The 24,768-nt window shown below is 29.2% G+C and overlaps 1 long non-coding RNA gene across 2 annotated transcripts; it reads right to left on the reverse strand.

The window, feature by feature from the left end:
- Positions 1–731: 731 nt before the first annotated feature.
- Positions 732–23,747, reverse strand: LOC144835022 (uncharacterized). Of its 2 annotated transcripts, none has more exons than XR_013611039.1 (9): positions 23,390–23,747; positions 22,501–22,572; positions 22,210–22,290; positions 21,834–21,897; positions 20,516–20,592; positions 20,139–20,282; positions 19,875–19,966; positions 19,052–19,514; positions 732–1,100 (listed from the first exon to the last, which is right to left on the reverse strand). It is a non-coding gene; the product is annotated as an uncharacterized LOC144835022 (long non-coding RNA). The 2 variants fall into 2 exon arrangements; XR_013611040.1 differs by having other exon boundaries at positions 20,205–20,282; positions 23,390–23,745.
- Positions 23,748–24,768: the final 1,021 nt, after the last annotated feature.

Below are 24,768 nucleotides of genomic sequence, written 5' to 3' on the forward strand. Positions count from 1 at the left end.
CCTAGATTAAGTTTAGTAAGCTTCTACAGTAATCTACACCAAGTAAGTTTGTATGACAAAATGTTATCAAGTATATGCAAACATGATGTTATATTTCTTTTTAAATGGATGAATAGAGATTATAATTGAATACATTGACTATACAAGATTGTTTTTTTAACTTGTTTTTGGTAGAAAATAACATTTGAGCATGTTAATAACATGTAGTTGATAACATTTTATATAATAAAAACCATATGTTGACAGACACTAATAGACCTACGCTGTGGACAACACTGATGCGGTGTTATACAACTTTGGATGTTACAAGAATTATGGACAAGAAAATCAACAACTCCATCCATAAACATCATCATGTGCTAGGGTTCTCATAATTCATTTTTAATTCATGTTTATTGTAGTAAACCTCATAATTATGGCAGTCAGGTTGAAGTCCAGAAGTGCAAAAGCACTTGTCATGACTTGACCCTTTTCAGCAAAACAAAAGGTTTCAGTTTAAAGTAAATCAGAAATAAGGTTTAACAAGTATATATAACCAGTTTAAAAAAACCAATCGCATTGACTTAAAGATGTACTGTCTTCCAAAAACATGAACACTGAAGATTAATACAATTAATTAAGTCATTTAACTTTAGGATGATGAGCTTTTTAAATAGTTAAATCTTCATATGTAGCTGTATGTATTAGATAAAAGCAGGTGCACACAGAATTGAAGACAACTTTTATAACTTTATTTCATCTTTGATTTAATTTAATAACAAATTAAAATAAAACTTACAAAATACTAAAAAACAAACTGTAAGGGAAGAGCTTAAATTAATTCAAAATAATTATTTCTTATAAAAGGTAACAAATTCAATAGTTTAACCTGGAAAGGCTAAAGAATTAAGGCCTATGTAAGCATCTATGCTTTTAACGTTTGTTAAAAAATGTCATTGAATACAAGTCCTGGCCAATCATTCATGCAACCAAACACTATGGAGCTGCTGCTGTATAATGTTGATGAGTTTCAAATGAATAGGTGAATACATTTAGACTTCTACTTCAGTATGCTCATTCTATGAAAATGCTCCTTCAATGACAGTCCAAACAGCAACACACTGTGGGTAGAAGAATATTGCAGGATTTAACCAGATTTCACAATAAGCATGTAAAGTGTTCATTTAATTGACTGCAAACATTAAAATTGTATCAGTAATACTACTAAAAGTACAGTTGTTTAACAATAGTTACTTTTGGTTTTTGCATTTGGGTGTATAATTAAATTTGTAATTGTTTTTTTCTAAGAAATTAGTTAAGTGTCCTGTATTGTTTTATTGTCTAATAAATGATTTTTCAAACAGTTGTATTGGTAGATTTGTCTAGTATATATGTTTTATAATAACTGTACCCCTACAGATGTCTAACTACTTAAATGTTCTGTACTGATGTGTTGTTTACCAGATGATTTCTAAACAAATTATTCTGTTAGAATTGTCTAAAATACAGCTGTACTCTTAATCGTGCTCTATAATAACTGTATCCCTACACATGTCTAACTACTTGAATGTCCTGTATTATTGAGTTGTTCTATAGATGATTTCTCAACCAGTTGTAATGTTACATTTGTCTAAAATATGTACTCCTAATTGTGTTCTATAATATCTGTACCCCTCCCTACAAATTTGAACTACTAGAATTTCCTGTCTATTAGATGACTTCTCAACCAAATTATACTGTTAGACTTGTCTAAAATATGTACTCTTGATTGTACTCTATAATAACTGTACCCCTACACATGTCTAACAACTTGAATGTCCTGTATTATTGGGTTGTTTCATATAGAATTTCTCAACTAATTATACGTCAGATTTGTCTAAAATATTTACTCCTAATTGTGTTCTATAATAACTGTACCATGTATAATTGTTTTGTCTAAAAGTTCTTAACCAATTATAGTTTTAGATTTGCTGTTTTTTATTTTGCTCTAAACAACTAACTAAATTAAACTGCATTCCTCTCTTTAATTTTGTTGTAAGTAACTAACAAAACTAAACTGAATTCCTTTGTTTAACTTTGTCCTTACGCAACTAACTAAACTGAACTGCATTGCTGTGTTTAATTTTGCCCTAAACAACTAACTAAACTGAACTGCATTGCTGTGTTTAAATTTATCCTACAGCCAATAGATCAAACTACAATGTACTCTTATTTGTGTTCTATAATAACTGTACCCCTACACATGTCTAACTACTTAAATGCTCTGTATTATTATGTTGTCTAATAGATGATTTCTTAACCAATTATTCTGTTAAATTTGTTTAAAATATGTACTCCTAAATGGGTTCTATAAGAACTCTACCTCTACACATGTTTAACTACTTGAATGTGCTATAATATTGTGTTGTCTAATAGATTAGATAGATAGATTTCTCAACCAATTATTCTGTTAGATTTGTCTCAAATATTTACTCTTAATTGTGTCCTATAACCTGAACTGCTGTGTTTAATTTTGTCCTACAACCAACTAAACTAAACTGAATTGCTCTGTTTATTTGTGTTCAACAACCAACTAAACTAAACTGAATTGCTCTGTTTAATTTTGTTTTACAACCAACTTAACTAAACTTCTCTATTTAATTTTGTCTAACAACCAACTAAACTAAACTAAATTGCTATGTTTAATTGTGTCTTACAACCAACTAAACTGAATTGCACTTGTCTAAATATTTGAATGTTCTGTATTATTGTGTTGTCTACTAGATAATTTCTTAACCAATTATACTTTTAGATTTGTCTAAAATATGTACACTTAATGGTGTTCTATAATAACTGTACCCCTACACATGTCTAAATATTTGAATGTTCTGTATTGTTTTGTTGTCTACTAGATAATTTCCCAACCAATTATACTTTTAAATTTGTCTAAAATTTATTATCTTAATTGTTGTCTACAATAACTGTACCCCTACATATGTCTAAATATTTGAATGCTCTGTATTATTGTTTTGGCTAATAGATGAATTCTCAACTAATTATACTTTTAGATTTGTCTAAATATGAATTGCTGTGTTTAATTGTGTTCTACAACCAACTTAACTAAACTGAACTGCTGTGTTTAATTATGTCCTACAACCAAATAATCTAAACTGAATTGCTCGGTTTAATTTTGTTCTACAACCAACTAGACTAAACTGAACTGCTGTGTTTAATTGTGTCCTCCAACAAACTAAACTAAATTGAATTTCTCTGTTTATTTTGTTCTACAACAAACTAGACTAAAGTAAACTGCTGTGTTTAATTTTGTTCTACAACAAACTAAACTAAACTGAACTGCTGTGTTTAATTGTGTCCTCCAACAAACTAAACTAAATTGAATTTCTCTGTTTATTTTGTTCTACAACAAACTAGACTAAAGTAAACTGCTGTGTCCAATTTTGTCCTACAACCAACTAAACTAACCTGAATTGCACTGTTTAATTGTGTCCTACAACCAACTAAACTAAACTGAATTGCACTGTTTAATTTTGTCCTACAACCAACTAAACTGAACTGAACTGCTGTGTTTAATTGTGTCCTACAACCAACTAAACAAAACTGAATTGCTATGTTTAATTGTGTTCTACAACCAACTTAACTAAACTGAACTGCTGTGTTTAATTATGTCCTACAACCAAATAATCTAAACTGAATTGCTCGGTTTAATTTTGTTCTACAACCAACTAGACTAAACTGAACTGCTGTGTTTAATTGTGTCCTCCAACAAACTAAACTAAATTGAATTTCTCTGTTTATTTTGTTCTACAACAAACTAGACTAAAGTAAACTGCTGTGTTTAATTTTGTTCTACAACAAACTAAACTAAACTGAACTGCTGTGTTTAATTGTGTCCTCCAACAAACTAAACTAAATTGAATTTCTCTGTTTATTTTGTTCTACAACAAACTAGACTAAAGTAAACTGCTGTGTCCAATTTTGTCCTACAACCAACTAAACTAACCTGAATTGCACTGTTTAATTGTGTCCTACAACCAACTAAACTAAACTGAATTGCACTGTTTAATTTTGTCCTACAACCAACTAAACTGAACTGAACTGCTGTGTTTAATTGTGTCCTACAACCAACTAAACAAAACTGAATTGCTATGTTTAATTGTGTCTTACAACCAACTAAACTAAAATGAATTGCTATGTTTAATTGTGTCTTACAACCAATTAAACTAAACTGAATTACTCTGTTTAATTGTGTCCTACAACCAACTAAACTAAACTGAATTTCTCTGTTTATTTTGTTCTACAACCAACTAAACTAAACTGAACTGCTGTGTTTAATTGTGTCCTAAAACCAACTAAACTAAATTTCTCTGTTTAATTACTAAACTAAACTGTGCTGCTGTGTTAAATTGGTCCTACAACCAACTAAACTAAGCTGCTGTGTTTAATTTTGTCCTACAACCAACTAAACTAAACTAAGCTGCTGTGTTTAATTGTGTCCTATAACCAACTAAACTAAATTGCTATGTTTAATTGTGTCCTAAAACCAACTACACTAAATTTCTCTGTTTAATTGTGTCCTCTAACAAACTAAACTAAATTGCTCTGTTTAATTTTGTTCTAGAACCACACGTGTAACTAGTTGAATGTGAAATGTGCATATTGGGTTGTTCAATAGATTATTTCTCAACCAATTGTACTGTTAAATTTGTCTAAAATATTTACTCTAAATTGTGCTCTATAATAACTGTAACCTAACTACTTGAATGTCTTGTATTGTTGAGTTGTTCAATAGATGATTTATCAACTAATTATACTTCAGATTTGTCTAAAATATGTATTCTTAATTGGGTGCTATAATAACTGTACCCCTACACATGTCTAACTACTTGAATGTTCTGTATTATTGAGTTGTTCTATAGATGATTTCTCAACCAGTTGTAATGTTAGATTTGTCTAAAATATGTACTCCTAGTTGTGTTCTATAATATCTGTACCCCTCCCTACAAATTTGAACTACTAGAATTTCCTGTCTATTAGATGACTTCTCAACCAAATTATACTGTTAGACTTGTCTAAAATATGTACTCTTGATTGTGCTCTATAATAACTGTACCCCTACACATGTCTAACAACTTGAATGTCCTGTATTATTGGGTTGTTTCATATAGAATTTCTCAACTAATTATACTTCAGATTTGTCCAAAATATTTACTCCTAATTGTGTTCTATAATAACTGTACCATGTATAATTGTTTTGTCTAAAAGTTCTTAACCAATTATAGTGTTAGATTTGCTGTTTTTTATTTTGCTCTAAACAACTAACTAAATTAAACTGCATTCCTCTCTTTAATTTTGTTGTAAGTAACTAACAAAACTAAACTGAATTCCTTTGTTTAACTTTGTCCTTAAGCAACTAACTAAACTGAACTGCATTGCTGTGTTTAATTTTGCCCTAAACAACTAACTAAACTGAACTGCATTGCTGTGTTTAAATTTATCCTACAACCAATAGATCAAACTACAATGTACTCTTAATTGTGTTCTATAATAACTGTACCCCTACACATGTCTAACTACTTGAATGCTCTGTATTATTGTGTTGTCTAATAGATAATTTCTTAACCAATTATTCTGTTAAATTTGTTTAAAATATGTACTCCTAAATGGGTTCTATAAGAACTCTACCCCTACACATGTTTAACTACCAATTATACTTTTAGATTTGTCTAAATATGAATTGCTGTGTTTAATTGTGTTCTAAAACCAACTTAACTAAACTGAACTGCTGTGTTTAATTATGTCCTACAACCAACTAATCTAAACTGAATTGCTCGGTTTAATTTTGTTCTACAACCAAATAGACTAAACTGAACTGCTGTGTTTAATTGTGTCCTCCAACAAACTAAACTAAATTGAATTTCTCTGTTTATTTTGTTCTACAACAAACAAGACTAAAGTAAACTGCTGTGTTTAATTGTGTCCTACAACCAACTAAACTAAACTGAATTGCTCTGTTTAATTGTGTCCTACAACCAACTAAACTAAACTGAATTTCTCTGTTTCATTTTGTTCTACAAACAACTAAACTGAACTGAACTGCTGTGTTTAATTCTGTCCTACAACCAACTAAACTAAACTGAATTGCTATGTTTAATTGTGTCTTACAACCAACTAAACTAAACTGAATTTTACTCTGTTTAATTGTGTCCTAAAACCAACTAAACTAAACTGAATTGCTATGTTTAATTGTGTCCTACAACAACTAAACTACACTGAATTGCTCTGTTTAATTGTGTCCTAAAACCAACTAAACTAAATTTCTCTGTTTAATTGTGTCCTCTAACAAACTAAACTAAATTGCTCTGTTTAATTTTGTTCTAGAACCACACGTGTAACTAGTTGAATGTGAAATGTGCATTATTGGGTTGTTCAATAGATTATTTCTCAACCAATTGTACTGTTAAATTTGTCTAAAATATTTACTCTAAATTGTGCTCTATAATAACTGTAACCTAACTACTTGAATGTCTTGTATTGTTGAGTTGTTCAATAGATGATTTATCAACTAATTATACTTCAGATTTGTCTAAAATATGTACTCTTAATTGTGTGCTATAATAACTGTACCCCTACACATGTCTAACTACTTGAATGTCCTGTATTATTGAGTTGTTCTATAGATGATTTCTCAACCAGTTGTAATGTTAGATTTGTCTAAAATATTTACTCCTAATTGTGTTCTATAATAACTGTACCATGTATAATTGTTTTGTCTAAAAGTTCTTAACCAATTATAGTTTTAGATTTGCTGTTTTTTATTTTGCTCTAAACAACTAACAAAACTAAACTGAATTCCTTTGTTTAACTTTGTCCTTACGCAACTAACTAAACTGAACTGCATTGCTGTGTTTAATTTTGCCCTAAACAACTAACTAAACTGAACTGCATTGCTGTGTTTAAATTTATCCTACAGCCAATAGATCAAACTACAATGTACTCTTATTTGTGTTCTATAATAACTGTACCCCTACACATGTCTAACTACTTGAATGCTCTGTATTATTATGTTGTCTAATAGATGATTTCTTAACCAATTATTCTGTTAAATTTGTTTAAAATATGTACTCCTAAATGGGTTCTATAAGAACTCTACCTCTACACATGTTTAACTACTTGAATGTGCTATAATATTGTGTTGTCTAATAGATTAGATAGATAGATTTCTCAACCAATTATTCTGTTAGATTTGTCTCAAATATTTACTCTTAATTGTGTCCTATAACCTGAACTGCTGTGTTTAATTTTGTCCTACAACCAACTAAACTAAACTGAATTGCTCTGTTTAATTTTGTTTTACAACCAACTTAACTAAACTTCTCTATTTAATTTTGTCTTACAACCAACTAAACTAAACTAAATTGCTATGTTTAATTGTGTCTTACAACCAACTAAACTAAACTGAATTGCACTTGTCTAAATATTTGAATGTTCTGTATTATTGTGTTGTCTACTAGATAATTTCTTAACCAATTATACTTTTAGATTTGTCTAAAATATGTACACTTAATGGTGTTCTATAATAACTGTACCCCTACACATGTCTAAATATTTGAATGTTCTGTATTGTTTTGTTGTCTACTAGATAATTTCCCAACCAATTATACTTTTAAATTTGTCTAAAATATATTATCTTAATTGTTGTCTACAATAACTGTACCCCTACATATGTCTAAATATTCGAATGCTCTGTATTATTGTTTTGGCTAATAGATGAATTCTCAACTAATTATACTTTTAGATTTGTCTAAATATGAATTGCTGTGTTTAATTGTGTTCTACAACCAACTTAACTAAACTGAACTGCTGTGTTTAATTATGTCCTACAACCAACTAATCTAAACTGAATTGCTCGGTTTAATTTTGTTCTACAACCAAATAGACTAAACTGAACTGCTGTGTTTAATTGTGTCCTCCAACAAACTAAAGTAAATTGAATTTCTCTGTTTATTTTGTTCTACAACAAACAAGACTAAAGTAAACTGCTGTGTTTAATTGTGTCCTACAACCAACTAAACTAAACTGAATTGCTCTGTTTAATTGTGTCCTACAACCAACTAAACTAAACTGAATTTCTCTGTTTCATTTTGTTCTACAAACAACTAAACTGAACTGAACTGCTGTGTTTAATTCTGTCCTACAACCAACTAAACTAAACTGAATTGCTATGTTTAATTGTGTCTTACAACCAACTAAACTAAACTGAATTACTCTGTTTAATTGTGTCCTAAAACCAACTAAACTAAACTGAATTGCTATGTTTAATTGTGTCCTACAACCAACTAAACTAAACTGAATTACTCTGTTTAATTGTGTCCTAAAACCAACTAAACTAAACTGAATTTCTCTGTTTCATTTTGTTCTACAAACAACTAAACTGAACTGAACTGCTGTGTTTAATTTTGTCCTACAACCAACTAAACTAAACTGAATTGCTATGTTTAATTGTGTCTTACAACCAACTAAACTGAACTGAACTGAACTGCTGTGTTTAATTTTGTCCTACAACCAACTAAACTAAACTGAATTGCTATGTTTAATTGTGTCTTACAACCAACTAAACTAAACTGAATTACACTGTTTAATTGTGTCCTAAAACCAACTAAACTAAACTGAATTGCTATGTTTAATTGTGTCCTAAAACCAACTAAACTACACTGAATTTCTCTGTTTAATTGTGTCCTCTAACAAACTAAACTAAATTGCTCTGTTTAATTTTGTTCTAGAACCACACGTGTAACTAGTTGAATGTGAAATGTGCATTATTGGGTTGTTCAATAGATTATTTCTCAACCAATTGTACTGTTAAATTTGTCTAAAATATTTACTCTAAATTGTGCTCTATAATAACTGTAACCTAACTACTTGAATGTCTTGTATTGTTGAGTTGTTCAATAGATGATTTATCAACTAATTATACTTCAGATTTGTCTAAAATATGTACTCTTAATTGTGTGCTATAATAACTGTACCCCTACACATGTCTAACTACTTGAATGTCCTGTATTATTGAGCTGTTCTATAGATGATTTCTCAACCAGTTGTAATGTTAGATTTGTCTAAAATATTTACTCCTAATTGTGTTCTATAATAACTGTACCATGTATAATTGTTTTGTCTAAAAGTTCTTAACCAATTATAGTTTTAGATTTGCTGTTTTTTATTTTGCTCTAAACAACTAACTAAATTAAACTGCATTCCTCTCTTTAATTTTGTTGTAACTAACAAAACTAAACTGAATTCCTTTGTTTAACTTTGTCCTTAAGCAACTAACTAAACTGAACTGCATTGCTGTGTTTAATTTTGCCCTAAACAACTAACTAAACTGAACTGCATTGCTGTGTTTAAATTTATCCTACAGCCAATAGATCAAACTACAATGTACTCTTAATTGTGTTCTATAATAACTGTACCCCTACACATGTCTAACTACTTGAATGCTCTGTATTATTGTGTTGTCTAATAGATGATTTCTTAACCAATTATTGTTAAATTTGTTTAAAATATGTACTCCTAAATGGGTTCTATAAGAACTCTACCTCTACACATGTTTAACTACTTGAATGTGCTATAATATTGCGTTGTCTAATAGATTAGATAGATAGATTTCTCAACCAATTATTCTGTTAGATTTGTCTCAAATATTTACTCTTAATTGTGTCCTATAACCTGAACTGCTGTGTTTAATTTTGTCCTACAACCAACTAAACTAAACTGAATTGCTCTGTTTAATTGTGTTCTACAACCAACTAAACTAAACTGAATTGCTATGTTTAATTGTGTCCTACAACCAACTAAACTAAACTGAATTGCTATGTTTAATTGTGTCCTACAACCAACTAAACTAAACTGAATTGCTATGTTTAATTGTGTCTTACAACCAACTAAACTAAACTGAATTACTCTGTTTAATTGTGTACTAAAACCAACTAAACTAAACTAAATTGCTCTGTTTAATTTTGTTCTAGAACCACACGTGTAACTAGTTGAATGTGAAATGTGCATTATTGGGTTGTTCAATAGATTATTTCTCAACCAATTGTACTGTTAAATTTGTCTAAAATATTTACTCTAAATTGTGCTCTATAATAACTGTAACCTAACTACTTGAATGTCTTGTATTGTTGAGTTGTTCAATAGATGATTTATCAACTAATTATACTTCAGATTTGTCTAAATTATGTACTCTTAATTGTGTGCTATAATAACTGTACCCCTACACATGTCTAACTACTTGAATGTCCTGTATTATTGAGCTGTTCTATAGATGATTTCTCAACCAGTTGTAATGTTAGATTTGTCTAAAATATTTACTCCTAATTGTGTTCTATAATAACTGTACCATGTATAATTGTTTTGTCTAAAAGTTCTTAACCAATTATAGTTTTAGATTTGCTGTTTTTTATTTTGCTCTAAACAACTAACTAAATTAAACTGCATTCCTCTCTTTAATTTTGTTGTAACTAACAAAACTAAACTGAATTCCTTTGTTTAACTTTGTCCTTAAGCAACTAACTAAACTGAACTGCATTGCTGTGTTTAATTTTGCCCTAAACAACTAACTAAACTGAACTGCATTGCTGTGTTTAAATTTATCCTACAGCCAATAGATCAAACTACAATGTACTCGTAATTGTGTTCTATAATAACTGTACCCCTACACATGTCTAACTACTTGAATGCTCTGTATTATTGTGTTGTCTAATAGATGATTTCTTAACCAATTATTCTGTTAAATTTGTTTAAAATATGTACTCCTAAATGGGTTCTATAAGAACTCTACCTCTACACATGTTTAACTACTTGAATGTGCTATAATATTGCGTTGTCTAATAGATTAGATAGATAGATTTCTCAACCAATTAGTCTGTTAGATTTGTCTCAAATATTTACTCTTAATTGTGTCCTATAACCTGAACTGCTGTGTTTAATTTTGTCCTACAACCAACTAAACTAAACTGAATTGCTCTGTTTAATTGTGTTCTACAACCAACTAAACTAAACTGAATTGCTATGTTTAATTGTGTCCTACAACCAACTAAACTGAACTGAACTGCTGTGTTTAATTGTGTCCTACAACCAACTAAACTAAACTGAATTGCTATGTTTAATTGTGTCTTACAACCAACTAAACTAAACTGAATTACTCTGTTTAATTGTGTACTAAAACCAACTAAACTAAACTGAATTACTCTGTTTAATTGTGTCCAACTCATTAATCAACTACATTTATTGAATTTATTTGAATCAGGTGAATAATAACTAATTATCAACTACCTGTGTTTAAATTACCCAAACAATTACTGAATAATCAACTACATTTATGGTGTTTGAATCAGGTGAACAATAACTAATTATCAACTACATCTACTATCATCAAATCAACTAATCATTCCTAAATATTACACTACACATGTTGTGTTTAAATTACCCAAACAATTACTGAATAATCAACTACATTTATGGTGTTTGATTCAGGTGAACAATAACTAATTATCAACTACATCTACTATCATCAAATCAACTAATCATTCCTAAATATTACACTACACATGTTGTGTTTAAATTACCCAAACAATTACTGAATAATCAACTACATTTATTGTGTTTGATTCAGGTGAACAATAACTAATTATCAACTACATCTACTATCATCAAATCAACTAAACATTCCTGAATATTAAACTACACATGTTGTGTTTAAATTACCCAAACAATTACTGAATAATCAACTACATTTATGGTGTTTGAATCAGGTGAACAATAACTAATTATCAACTACACCTACTATCATCAAATCAACTAAACATTCCTAAATATTAAACTACACATGTTGTGTTTAAATTACCCAAACAATTACTGAATAATCAACTACATTTATGGTGTTTGAATCAGGTGAACAATAACTTATTATCAACTACCCCTACTATCATCAAATCAACTAAACATTTTTAGATATTAAACTACACATGTTGTGTTTAAATTACCCAAACAATTACTGAATAATCAACTACATTTATTGAATTTATTTGAATCAGGTGAACAATAACTAATTATCAACTACATCTACTATCATCAAATCAACTAATCATTCCTAAATATTACACTACACATGTTGTGTTTAAATTACCCAAACAATTACTGAATAATCAACTACATTTATGGTGTTTGATTCAGGTGAACAATAACTAATTATCAACTACATCTACTATCATCAAATCAACTAAACATTCCTGAATATTAAACTACACATGTTGTGTTTAAATTACCCAAACAATTACTGAATAATCAACTACATTTATGGTGTTTGAATCAGGTGAACAATAACTAATTATCAACTACACCTACTATCATCAAATCAACTAAACATTCCTAAATATTAAACTACACATGTTGTGTTTAAATTACCAAACCAATTACTGAATAATCAACTACATTTATGGTGTTTGAATCAGGTGAACAATAACTAATTATCAACTACATCTACTATCATCAAATCAACTAAACATTCCTGAATATTAAACTACACATGTTGTGTTTAAATTACCCAAACAATTACTGAATAATCAACTACATTTATGGTGTTTGAATCAGGTGAACAATAACTAATTATCAACTACATCTACTATCATCAAATCAACTAATCATTCCTAAATTTTAAACTACACATGTTGTGTTTAAATTACCCAACCAATTACTGAATACTCAACTACATTTATTGTGTTTGAATCAGGTGAACAATAACTAATTATCAACTACATCTACTATCATCAAATCAACTAATCATTCCTAAATTTTAAACTACACATGTTGTGTTTAAATTACCCAACCAATTACTGAATAATCAACTACATTTATTGTGTTTGAATCAGGTGAACAATAACTAATTATCAACTACCCCTACTATCATCAAATCAACTAAACATTCTTAGATATTAAACTACACATGTTGTGTTTAAATTACCCAAACAATTACTGAATAATCAACTACATTTATTGAATTTATTTGAATCAGGTGAACAATAACTAATTATCAACTACATCTACTATCATCAAATCAACTAAACATTCCTAAATATTAAACTACACATGTTGTGTTTAAATTACCAAACCAATTACTGAATAATCAACTACATTTATTGTGTTTGAATCAGGTGAACAATAACTAATTATTATCAACTACATCTACTATCATCAAATCAACTAAACATTCCTAGAATATTAAACACATGTTGTGTTTAAATTACCCAAATAATTACTGATTAAACTGCATTACTGTGTTTAAATTTCTCATACAACCAACTAAACTGAACTGCATTCTTCTGTTTAAATTTCTCATACAACCAATAGATAAAACTACAATGTACTTTTAATTATGCTCTATAATAACTGTATCCCTACACATGTCTTACTACTTGAATGTATTGTATTGTTGAGTTGTTCAATAAATGATTTCTCAACCAATTATATTTGAAATGCTGTGTTTAATTTTGTCCTACAACCAACTAAACTGAACTGAATTGCTGTGTTTAATTATTTTGTTCTACAACCAACTAGACTAAACTGAGCTGCTGTGTTTAATTGTGTCCTACAACCAACTAAACTAAACTGAATTGCTCTGTTTAATTTTGTTCTACAACCAACTAAACTAAACTGAACTGCTGTGTTTACCTGTTTCCTATAACCAATTAAACTAAACTGTTCTGTTTAATTCTGTTCTACAAACAACTAATTTAAACTGAATTGCTCTGTTTAATTTTGTCTTACAACCAAATAAACTAAACTGCTGTGTTTAATTTTGTTCTACAACCAACTAAACTAAACTGAACTGCTGTGATTGTGTCCTACAACCAAAAAAGTCTCAACCAATTGTACTGTTAGATTTTTCTAAAATATGTAATCCTAATTGTGTTCTATAATAACTGTACCCCTACACATGTCTAACTACTTGAATACTTGAATGTCCTGTATTATTGTGTTGTCTAATAGATGATTTCTCAACCATTTATTCTGTTAGATTTGTCTAAAATATGTACTCATAAATGGGTTCTATAATAACTGTATCCCTACACATGTCTAACTACTTGAATGTCCTGTATTATTGGGTTGTCTAATAGATGGTTTCTCAACCAATTATCCTGTTAGATTTGTCTAAAATATGTACTCTTAATTGTGTTCTATAATAACTGTATCCCTATACATGTCTAACTACTAGAATTTCTTGTATTATTGTTGTCTATTAGATGATTTCTCAACCAATTATACTTTTAGATTTGTCTAAAATATGTACTTAATTGTGTTCCATAATATCTGTACCCCTACCCATCATCAAATGTCTAACTACTTGAATTTCCTGTATTATTGGGTTGTTTCATATATGATTTCTCAACCAATTATACTTCAGATTTGTCTAAAATATTTACTCTTAATTGTGTTCTATAATAACTGCATTCCTCTGTTTAATTTTGTCGTAAGTAACTAACTAAACTGACTTCCTTGTTTAACTTTGTCCTAAAGCAACTAACTAAACTAAACTGCATTGCTGTGTTTAAATTTCTCATACAACCAACTAAACTGAACTGCATTCCTATGTTTAATTTTGCCCTTAACAACTAACTAAACTGAACTGCATTGCTGTGTTTAAATTTATCCTACAACCAATAGATCAAACTACAATGTACTCTTAATTGTGCTCTACAATAACTGTACCCCTACACATGTCTAACTACTTGAATGTTCTGTGTTGTCTAATATATGATTTCTCAACCAATTATTCTGTTAAATTTGTCTAAAATATGTACTCTTAATTTTGTCCTATAATAAATGTACCCCTACACATGTCTAACTACTTGAATGTCCTGTAATGTTGTGTTGTCTAATAGATGATTTCTCAACCAATTATTCTGTTAAATTTGTCTAAAATATGTACTCTTAATTGTGTTCTATAATAACTGTACCCTTACACATGTCTACTTGAATGTCTATTTGGTTGTTCAATAGATGATTTCTCAACCAATTATACTGTTAGAGTTGTCAAATATGTACTCCTAAATGGGTTCTATAATAACTATACCCCTACACATGTCTAACTACTTGAATGTCCTGTATTGTTGGGTTGTTCTATAGATGATTTCTCAACCAATTGTATTGTTAGAGTTGTCAAATATGTACTCTTAATTTTGTTCTATAATAACTGTAGCCCTACACATCTCTAACTACTTGAATATCCTGTATTATTGGGTTGTTCAATAGATGATTTCTCAACCAATTATACTTTCATATTTGTCTAAAATAGTTACTCTTAATTGTGTCCTATAACCTGAAATCCTGAATATTAAACTACACATGTTGTGTTTAAATTACCCAAACAATTACTGAATAATCAACTACATTTATTGTGTTTGAATCAGGTGAACAATAACTAATTATCAACTACATCTACTATCATCAAATCAACTAATCATTCCTAAATATTAAACTACACATGTTGTGTTTAAATAACCCAAACAATTACTGAATAATCAACTACATTTATTGTGTTTGAATCAGGTGAACAATAACTAATTATCAACTACATCTACTATCATCAAATCAACTAAACATTCCTAAATATTAAACTACACATGTTGTGTTTAAATTACCCAAACAATTACTGATTAAACTGCATTACTGTGTTTAAATTTCTCATACAACCAACTAAACTGAACTGCATTCTTCTGTTTAATTTTGCCCTTAACAACTAACTCATACAACTAATAGATAAAACTACAATGTACTTTTAATTATGCTCTATAAGAACAGAACTAACTAAACTGAACAGTAATCCTGTTTTTCCTACAACCTATTGTTGAGTTGTTCCATAGATAGTTACAGCTCAACAATAACTAATTATCAACTACCCCTACTATCATCAAATCAACTAGATCATTCCTAGAATATTAAACACATGTTGTGTTTAAATTACCCAACCAATTACTGAATAATCAACTACATTTACTGTGTTTGAATCAGGTGAACAATAACTAATTATCAACTACATCTACTATCATCAAATCAACTAAACATTCCTAAATATTAAACTACACATGTTGTGTTTAAATTACCCAAACAATTACTGAATAATCAACTACATTTATTGTGTTTGAATCAGGTGAACAATAACTAATTATCAACTACATCTACTATCATCAAATCAACTAAACATTCCTAAATATTAAACTACACATGTTGTGTTTTTAAAATACCCAAACAATTACTGATTACTCAACAACATTTATTGAATTTATTTGAATCAGGTGAACAATAATTTTGTCCTAAAGCAACTAACTAAACTGAACTGCATTGCTGTGTTTAATTTTGCCCTTAACAACTAACTAAACTGAACTGCATTCCTCTGTTTAATTTTGCCCTTAACAACTAACTAAACTGAACTGCATTGCTGTGTTTAATTTTGCCCTTAACAACTAACTAAACTGAACTGCATTCCTCTGTTTAATTTTGCCCTTAACAACTAACTAAACTGAACTGCATTCCTCTGTTTAATTTTGCCCTTAACAACTAACTAAACTGAACTGCATTCCTCTGTTTAATTTTGCCCTTAACAACTAACTAAACTGAACTACATTCCTCTGTTTAATTTTGCCCTAAACAACTAACTAAACTGAACTGCATTGCTGTGTTTAAATTTATCCTACAAACAATAGATCAAACTACAATGTACTCCTAATTGTGTTCTATAATAACTGTACCCCTACACATGTCTAACTACTTGAATGTCCTGTATTATTGTGTTGTCCAATAGATTATTTCTCAACAGTGTTATATTTGCTGTTTTATTTTGTCCTAAACAACTAACTAAACTGAACTGTATTGGTGTGTTTAAATTTCACCTACAACCAACTAAACTGAACTGCAATCCTGTGTTTAATTGTGTTCTACAAACAACTAAACTAAACTTCTCTATTTAATTTTGTTCTACAACCAACTAAACTAAACTGAATTTCTCTGTTTAATTTTGTTCTACAACCAAATAAACTAAAGTAAACTGAATTGCTCTGTTTAATGTTGTTCTACAACCAAATAAAATAAACTGAATTACTCTGTTAAATTGTGTCCTACAACCAACTAAACTAAACTGAATTTCTCTGTTTATTGTTTTCTACAACCAACTAAACTAAACTGAATTGCTGTGTTTAATTGTGTCCTAAAACCAACTAAACTAAACTGAACTGCTCTGTTTAATTTTGTTCTACAACCAACTAAGCTAAATTAGAATTGCTCTGTTTAATGTTGTTATACAACCAACTAAACTAAACTGAATTTCTCTGTTTATTTTTTTCTACAACCAACTAAACTAAACTAAATTACTCTGTTTAATTGTGTTCTACAACCAAATAAAATAAACTGAACTGCTCTGTTTAATTTTGTTCTACAACCAACTAAGCTAAATTAGAATTGCTCTGTTTAATTTTGTTCTAAAACCAACTAAGCTAAACTGAACTGAATTGCTCTGTTTAATTGTGTCTTACAACCAACTAAACTAAACTGAATTGCTCTGTTTATTTTGTTCTACAACCAACTAAACTAAAGTAAACTGAATTGCTCTGTTTAATGTTGTTCTACAACCAAATAAAATAAACTGAATTACTCTGTTAAATTGTGTCCTACAACCAACTAAACTAAACTGAATTTCTCTGTTTATTTTTTTCTACAACCAACTAAACTAAACTGAATTGCTGTGTTTAATTGTGTCCTAAAACCAACTAAACTAAACTGAACTGCTCTGTTTAATTTTGTTCTACAACCAACTAAGCTAAATTAGAATTGCTCTGTTTAATGTTGTTCTACAACCAAATAAAATAAACTGAATTACTCTGTTAAATTGTGTCCTACAACCAACTAAACTAAACTGAATTTCTCTGTTTATTTTTTTCTACAACCAACTAAACTAAACTAAATTACTCTGTTTAATTGTGTTCTACAACCAAATAAAATAAACTGAACTGCTCTGTTTAATTTTGTTCTACAACCAACTAAGCTAAATTAGAATTGCTCTGTTTAATTTTGTTCTAAAACCAACTAAGCTAAACTGAACTGAATTGCTCTGTTTAATTGTGTCTTACAACCAACTAAACTAAACTGAATTGCTCTGTTTATTTTGTCCTACAACCAACTAAACTAAACTAAACTGAACTGCTGTGTTTACCTGTTTCCTATAACCAATTAAACTAAACTGTTCTGTTTAGTTTTGTTCTACAAACAACTAAATTAAACTGAATTGCTCTGTTTAATTTTGTCTTACAACCAAATAAACTAAACTGCTGTGTTTAATTGTGTCAATATATTATTTATGAATAAATTAAGTCCTACAACTAACTAAACTAAACTGCATTCTTGTTTATATTTGTTCCTACAGTAAATAACTAAACTGAACTGCTGTGTCTGCATTTGTCCTACAACCAAATAAACTAAACTACATTGTTGTGTCTACATTTGTCCTACAACAATTAACCAAACTAAACTATGTTCACTTTTGTTTCACAACCAACTAAATTCCATTGCTGTGTTTAAATTTGTCCTACAGTACAATTAACTAAACTATACTAAACTGAATTGATGTTTTTAATTGTTTTCCTATACAGAAAATAACTAAACTGAACTGTATTCCCCTGTTTAAATATGTTCTACAACCAACTAAACTACATTGCTGCTTTTAATTTTTCCCTACAGTAAATAACTAAACAAAACTGTATTCCTTAGTTTAATTTTGTCCTACAACAACTAACTGAACTGTATTGCTGTTTTTAATTTTTCCCTACAGTAATTAACTAAACTGACTGCATTTCTGTGTTTAACTTTGGTCTACAAGAAGATTTAATTTGTTCTACATTAAATACAAGCTATTCTAAAAGGTCTTTTCTGTATGTTGGTGTGTGAGTGTGTTTATGTATGGTTAGTAGATAAATGAAACATTGTTAGTAAATTAAAGCAAAACATTTATAATGAGATTACTGATTACCTTAATTATTAATAAGCCATTAACTTGTATGTGAAGTGGAGGATGTTTGAAACCACAGCAGTAACTGAAAAAATGAAAAAGCCCATTTTAATAAACATTAGAAGTTGTCTAAAAAAAAGTTTTAATTTTGGATTTGAAATATAATACTTTACTAACAATTCTCAGATGTGTTATATTACACTTTTCTCACTTCATTTTTAATTGTAAATGTATTTGCTTTGTATTGGCTTTAGAATTAATTTCACCTGTTAAATTACATTTCTAGTCATTGACTTGGGTGCTTTGTTGTATTTAATTGGGCTTAAAATTGTTTAATGGTCATTTTGTTTTAACATGAATTAATGTGTATGAAAATATAGACTATTAGTTATATTCAACCATCTCCTCTTTTTTCTTCCTAAATGTATTATTCATCTTGTTTCCACTTCCACTTCTAGATTATCCTCTTTCTTATCCATTATCACTGTTTAAAAAAAAAACCATTATATTCATAGTCATTAGTATACTAATAAAACTAATAACATTTGTAGTGCATTATTCATTTTTATGACCTAAACAGACTGTATTTCTGTGTACCATATATTGTGATTTTTAACAATGTACCCAAACAAGAACAGCTGTTGGAGAAGGGAAAGCTAAATTGAATTTGGGCATTTCAAATTAACTACTTTTTTACTGTCTTTTGTAATTGTGTTGTCAACTAATCACATTAGACATTTTGTTTGATAAATGTAATGTAAATTTAATTTCTAATTGTACTGCTACAATTATTACTATTATCTGATGGTTTAAAACATAAAGCAATATTGAGATGACCAATTACCTTTAAAAGACATCAAATTGTGAAGTAAGACTTGTTGAAAGCATGAGAAGTGGTGACTGATTAACAATACTTGGTACTAATCATAGCAGAGGCTGAAAATATAATTAATAAAAAAAATATGTGAATAAACATTTTTACTTGTAGTACTAGCAGTTTTTGTTTTTTTTATTAGCATTTTTCCACCTAAATTACCTCTTTATTTTACATTTACTCTATTTCAATGCTATATGTTATTAGTTTGACTGGCCTCATTACATGTCCTACCATTGATTTCATGTTTATTTAATTGATTGTTTTAATGTAAGGTATGATTTTAGTCATATATTCAACCATATATTTTCTGCTCCTTCATCTTGTAATTTTCCTCTCTTCTAGATCTTTTTTCCATTTGTACCATCATGTTTTTCACTGAAAAAAAAACTGAATACAGTCAACACCAACAGCATTCAATAGTTACTATTTTAAGAAATCTCTTTTGTTACCACTAGGCCTACTACCATTATTTGGATTGAATTATTATTATTTATTACTTTATTTATAATTTTAAGGAGTAATTGTTATTTTTATGACCTAAAAATAATTGTATTTTCATATGTTGTTAGTAACATTAAAACGTTGATTAAGCGTGGGACTTAAAATACCTGAAGTTAAGTTGATTATTGAGTCATCAGAAATTGAATAGGCTAGTTGATTGAATACTCCAAACCGGACACTAAAACTAAAAATTAATTTACATTATAAGTCATATATAGTATTTTTAATTCGTGAAAATAGTATTACAAAATTATGTTTAAAATATTTACGATGGATGCTTGATTACTGATTTAATGCGAAGCTTGTTCTAACTTAACTAAACTGCTTTGTTTAATTGTGTCCTACAACAAACTCCTAATTGTGTCCTATAATAACTGTACCCCTACACATGTTTAACTACTTGGATGTCCTGTATTGTTGGGTTGTTTTATAGATGATTTCTCAACCAATTATACTTTCAGATTGTCTAAAATATTTACTCCTAATTGTTTTCTATAATAACTGTACCCCTACACATGTCTAACTACTTGAATGTCCTGTATTGTTGAGTGATTTAATAGATGATTTCTCAACCAATTACACTTTCAGATTGTCTAAAATATGTACTCTTAATTGTGTTCTATAATAACTGTACCACTACACATGTCTAACTACTTGAATATCCTGTATTATTGGTTTGTTTAATAGATGATTTCTCAACCAATTATACTTTCAGATTTTCTAAATATGTACTCTTAATTGTGTTCTATAATAAATGTACCGCTACACATGTCTAACTAGTTTAATGTTGTGTCAATAAATGATTTCTAAACCAATTTTGTCCTACAAACTGCAATATTTATGTGTTTATTTTTTCCTACAGTAAAAAACTAAACTGAACTGTATTGCTGTGTCTGCATTTGTCATACAACAATTAACCAAACTGTTCATTTTTGTCCAACAACCAACTAAAACTAAACTTCATTCCTCTGTTATTTTTTTTCCCTATACAGTAAATAACTAAACTCAACTGGACTGCATTCTCCTGTGTAAATTTGTTCTACAACCAACTACTGAACTACATTGCTCTGTTTAATTTTTATATACAGTAAATATAAACTAAACTGAACTGTATTCCTCCGTTTAATTTTAAGCAACTAACTAAGCTTTATTGGTGTTGAATTTTGTCCTACAACTAATAAGCCTAGATCAAACTTTTGTTGTGTTTAATTTTGTCCTACAACAACTAATTGAACTGCATTGCTGTGTTTAACTTTGGTATACAACTACATTGTTATGTTTAATTTTGTCCTACATTAAATACAAGCTATTCTAAAAGGTGTTTTGTGTATGTTGGTGTGTGAGTGTGTTTATGTATGGTTAGTAGATAAATGAAACATTGTTAGTAAATTAAAGCAAAACATTTATAATGAGTTTACTGATTACCTTAATTATTAATAAGCCATTAACTTGTATGTGAAGTGGAGGATGTTTGAAACCACAGCAGTAACTGAAAAATTGAAAAAGCACATTTTAATAAACATTAGAAGTTGTCTAAAATAAAAGTTTTAATTTTGTATTTTATTTATATTACATTTCTAACAATTCTGACTGTTACATTACACTTTTCTCACTTCATTTTAATTGTAAATGTATTTGCTTTGTATTGGCTTTAGAATTAATTTAAGACACCTGTTAAATTACATTTCATGTCATTGACTTGGGTGCTTTGTTGTATTTAATTGGGCTTAAAATAGTTCAATAGTCATTTTGTTTTAACATGAACTAATGTGTATGAAAATTGCCATACAGACAAGTATACCATATTTTTCCTGCTCCTTCATCTTGTTATTTTCCTCTCTTCTAGATACATTTTTCTCCATTTGTACCATAATGTGTTTCACTGAAAAAAAAAACTGAATACAGTCAACACAACAGTATTTAATAGTTACTATTTTAAAACATCTCTTTTGCTACCATTATTTGGATTGAATTAATGTTTATTTATACTTTTAAGGAGTAATTGTTATTTTTATGACCTAAAAGTAATTGTATTTTTATATGTTGTTAGTCACATTAAACATAAGTTGAATAAGCTTGAGACTTAAAATACCTGAAGTTAAATTGATTATTGAGTCATCAGAAATTGAGTAGTTGATTGAATACTCCAAACCGGACACTAAAACTAAAAATTAATTTGCTTTGTAAGTCATAATAGTATGTTTAATTCGTGAATAATAGTATTACAAAATTATGTTAAAAATACTTAGGATGGATGCTTGATTTAATGCGGGGCTTGTTCTAAGCTAGCTGTTAATGATGTAGAAGGTAAACCTACTACAGTACACCTTCTGTAAATGTCTAGGCTAGGCCTAGGCTATGCTAGAAGTCAGATAGGCCCTAACATACATAATGTAGGTAGGGCCTAGATACCTGTCAAAGCCTTACTAGAGGTTCTAGCCTAGGCCTAGTCTAGTTTTAGGATGTAGGCTACATCTAGGCCTAGGCAGGCTTCTAGCACTGAGTACTACCTAGGCCTAGCCTAAGATAGGCTATGCCTCCTAGCTAGACTAGGCTAGTAGAGGAGTAGGCCTCCTACAGTAGGCCCCAAGCCAGGCTAAAAAGTTGTAAATAATAGGCCGTGCTTATTTCTAGACAAAGGCCTAGTCAGTGCCTATCCTATGCCTAGATTCCAGAAAAGTTAGGTCTAGGCCTACTCTGTTTATGCACTTACAAACCTGTAAACAGACACTAGGGCCTAGGCCTAATGTAGAACGAGGCCTAAGCGGTAAGCCTAATTAGGCCGCCTGGGCAGAGCGTGTGAGACCCCCGGGCCGTACACAAGGTTTGGCACTTTGTGTGCATCATAGACCTAAGGCCTAGGCCCCTATTTACCTCTCATAGATTACCGCCAGAGAGTCAGATAACAACATTAAATATATAACATTGAACTATAACTATTTAAAAAATCTATATTACAACAAAAATAAATAACAACTTACGGTATACCTGGTTTATTCTATAGTTTACTGTAGGCTGTTGATGCTGTTAGGCCTAGGATGCTGGGTTCCAGTGAAAATGCTTAGGATTTTAAAATTTCGTGACATTTAATCGCCAATTTAACAGTTTTAAAACTATATAAATCAATAAAATCAACGTCTAGTGGATGCAGAATGTTTTAATAATTACACATATTAAAGGAATTTTTGTTTCTAGTATGTTAAACAAAATAAATCGTAATTTAATACAAGACCTGCCACAAGTCCTTAAATTTGAAACGTTTTACAATTTTAGAATGAAAACAAAATTCCGAAAAATTGTAATATTTACTTTTAAAATTATCATTTGCTAACTAAATGATGACTAATAATGAAAATAAAGCTTTTCATTATGTAAATTGCTATATAATGATAGTTAAGGTATTTTAATAAGTCATTTTACATTTTTAATAAACTTTGAGTGAACGAGACAATTATATTTGAGTTCTAGCGACCACAAAATCTAAAAAAAATCGGTTTTTATTAAAAATATAAACACGCTTAAATTCAAAAAATCAAAATAGCAGATCGATAGTATGTTAAACATAGACTAACATACCTAAAAATAGTTTGTGTTCGTAAAGTAACCACGTTGTAAAAGCATTTTAAAAATTAAGAAAATACGTAGCAAACGGCCAAAATGAGCAATATTTTTTAAATATCTCCGAATTTTTTTAGTTTTATAAATCCAAATTTGGCACACATAATCCAACAATATATATGAACACATTGTACAAAAATTATATTTATTGAGTAAATACGTTAAACGCAATGACTATTTGAGTTTTGGTACGTAGCAAAATGACATCCCAATTTTTCGCGAAAAAATTCAATATAGAATTATTTTTTTAAAGTAACTTAAAATTAAGATAAATCGATGAAATTTCGTATACACGTTCTTTATATGATCTTCTATCGTATACAAAAAAGAAATTTCAAATCGGATAAGTAAAAAAAAAATTAGAAGTTCAAGACGGTTAAGGTTGGTTGTTGTCAAATCAGGCCTATCAAAACTACTACCCGATAAGTAGGCATGATTCAGAAACCAATATTTCAAAAAGTGCGTGATAAGAAAATATAAGCTGATGATAGGGTAAACTCTATTAAAATGTCTTTATAAATGTGGTTATCCGATCAAATTTCGATCATTTTTAGAAAAGTTATCGTAATTTGAAAATTTAAATTCTCAAGACGTTTTTGGCCGTTTGCTCCTATCGATGAGCAATGTAATTGAATAGGAAAACATATACGTCACAGGTCAAATGCAAAGTAGCAAAGGCCATTTGAGAAATAGCACATATATATCCATCGTAGCAAAAGCCGTTGAGTTCTATATATATATA

The sequence above is a fragment of the Antedon bifida genome, chromosome 2 (assembly GCF_963402885.1).
Source record: "Antedon bifida chromosome 2, ecAntBifi1.1, whole genome shotgun sequence".
Lineage (NCBI taxonomy): Eukaryota > Metazoa > Echinodermata > Crinoidea > Comatulida > Antedonidae > Antedon > Antedon bifida.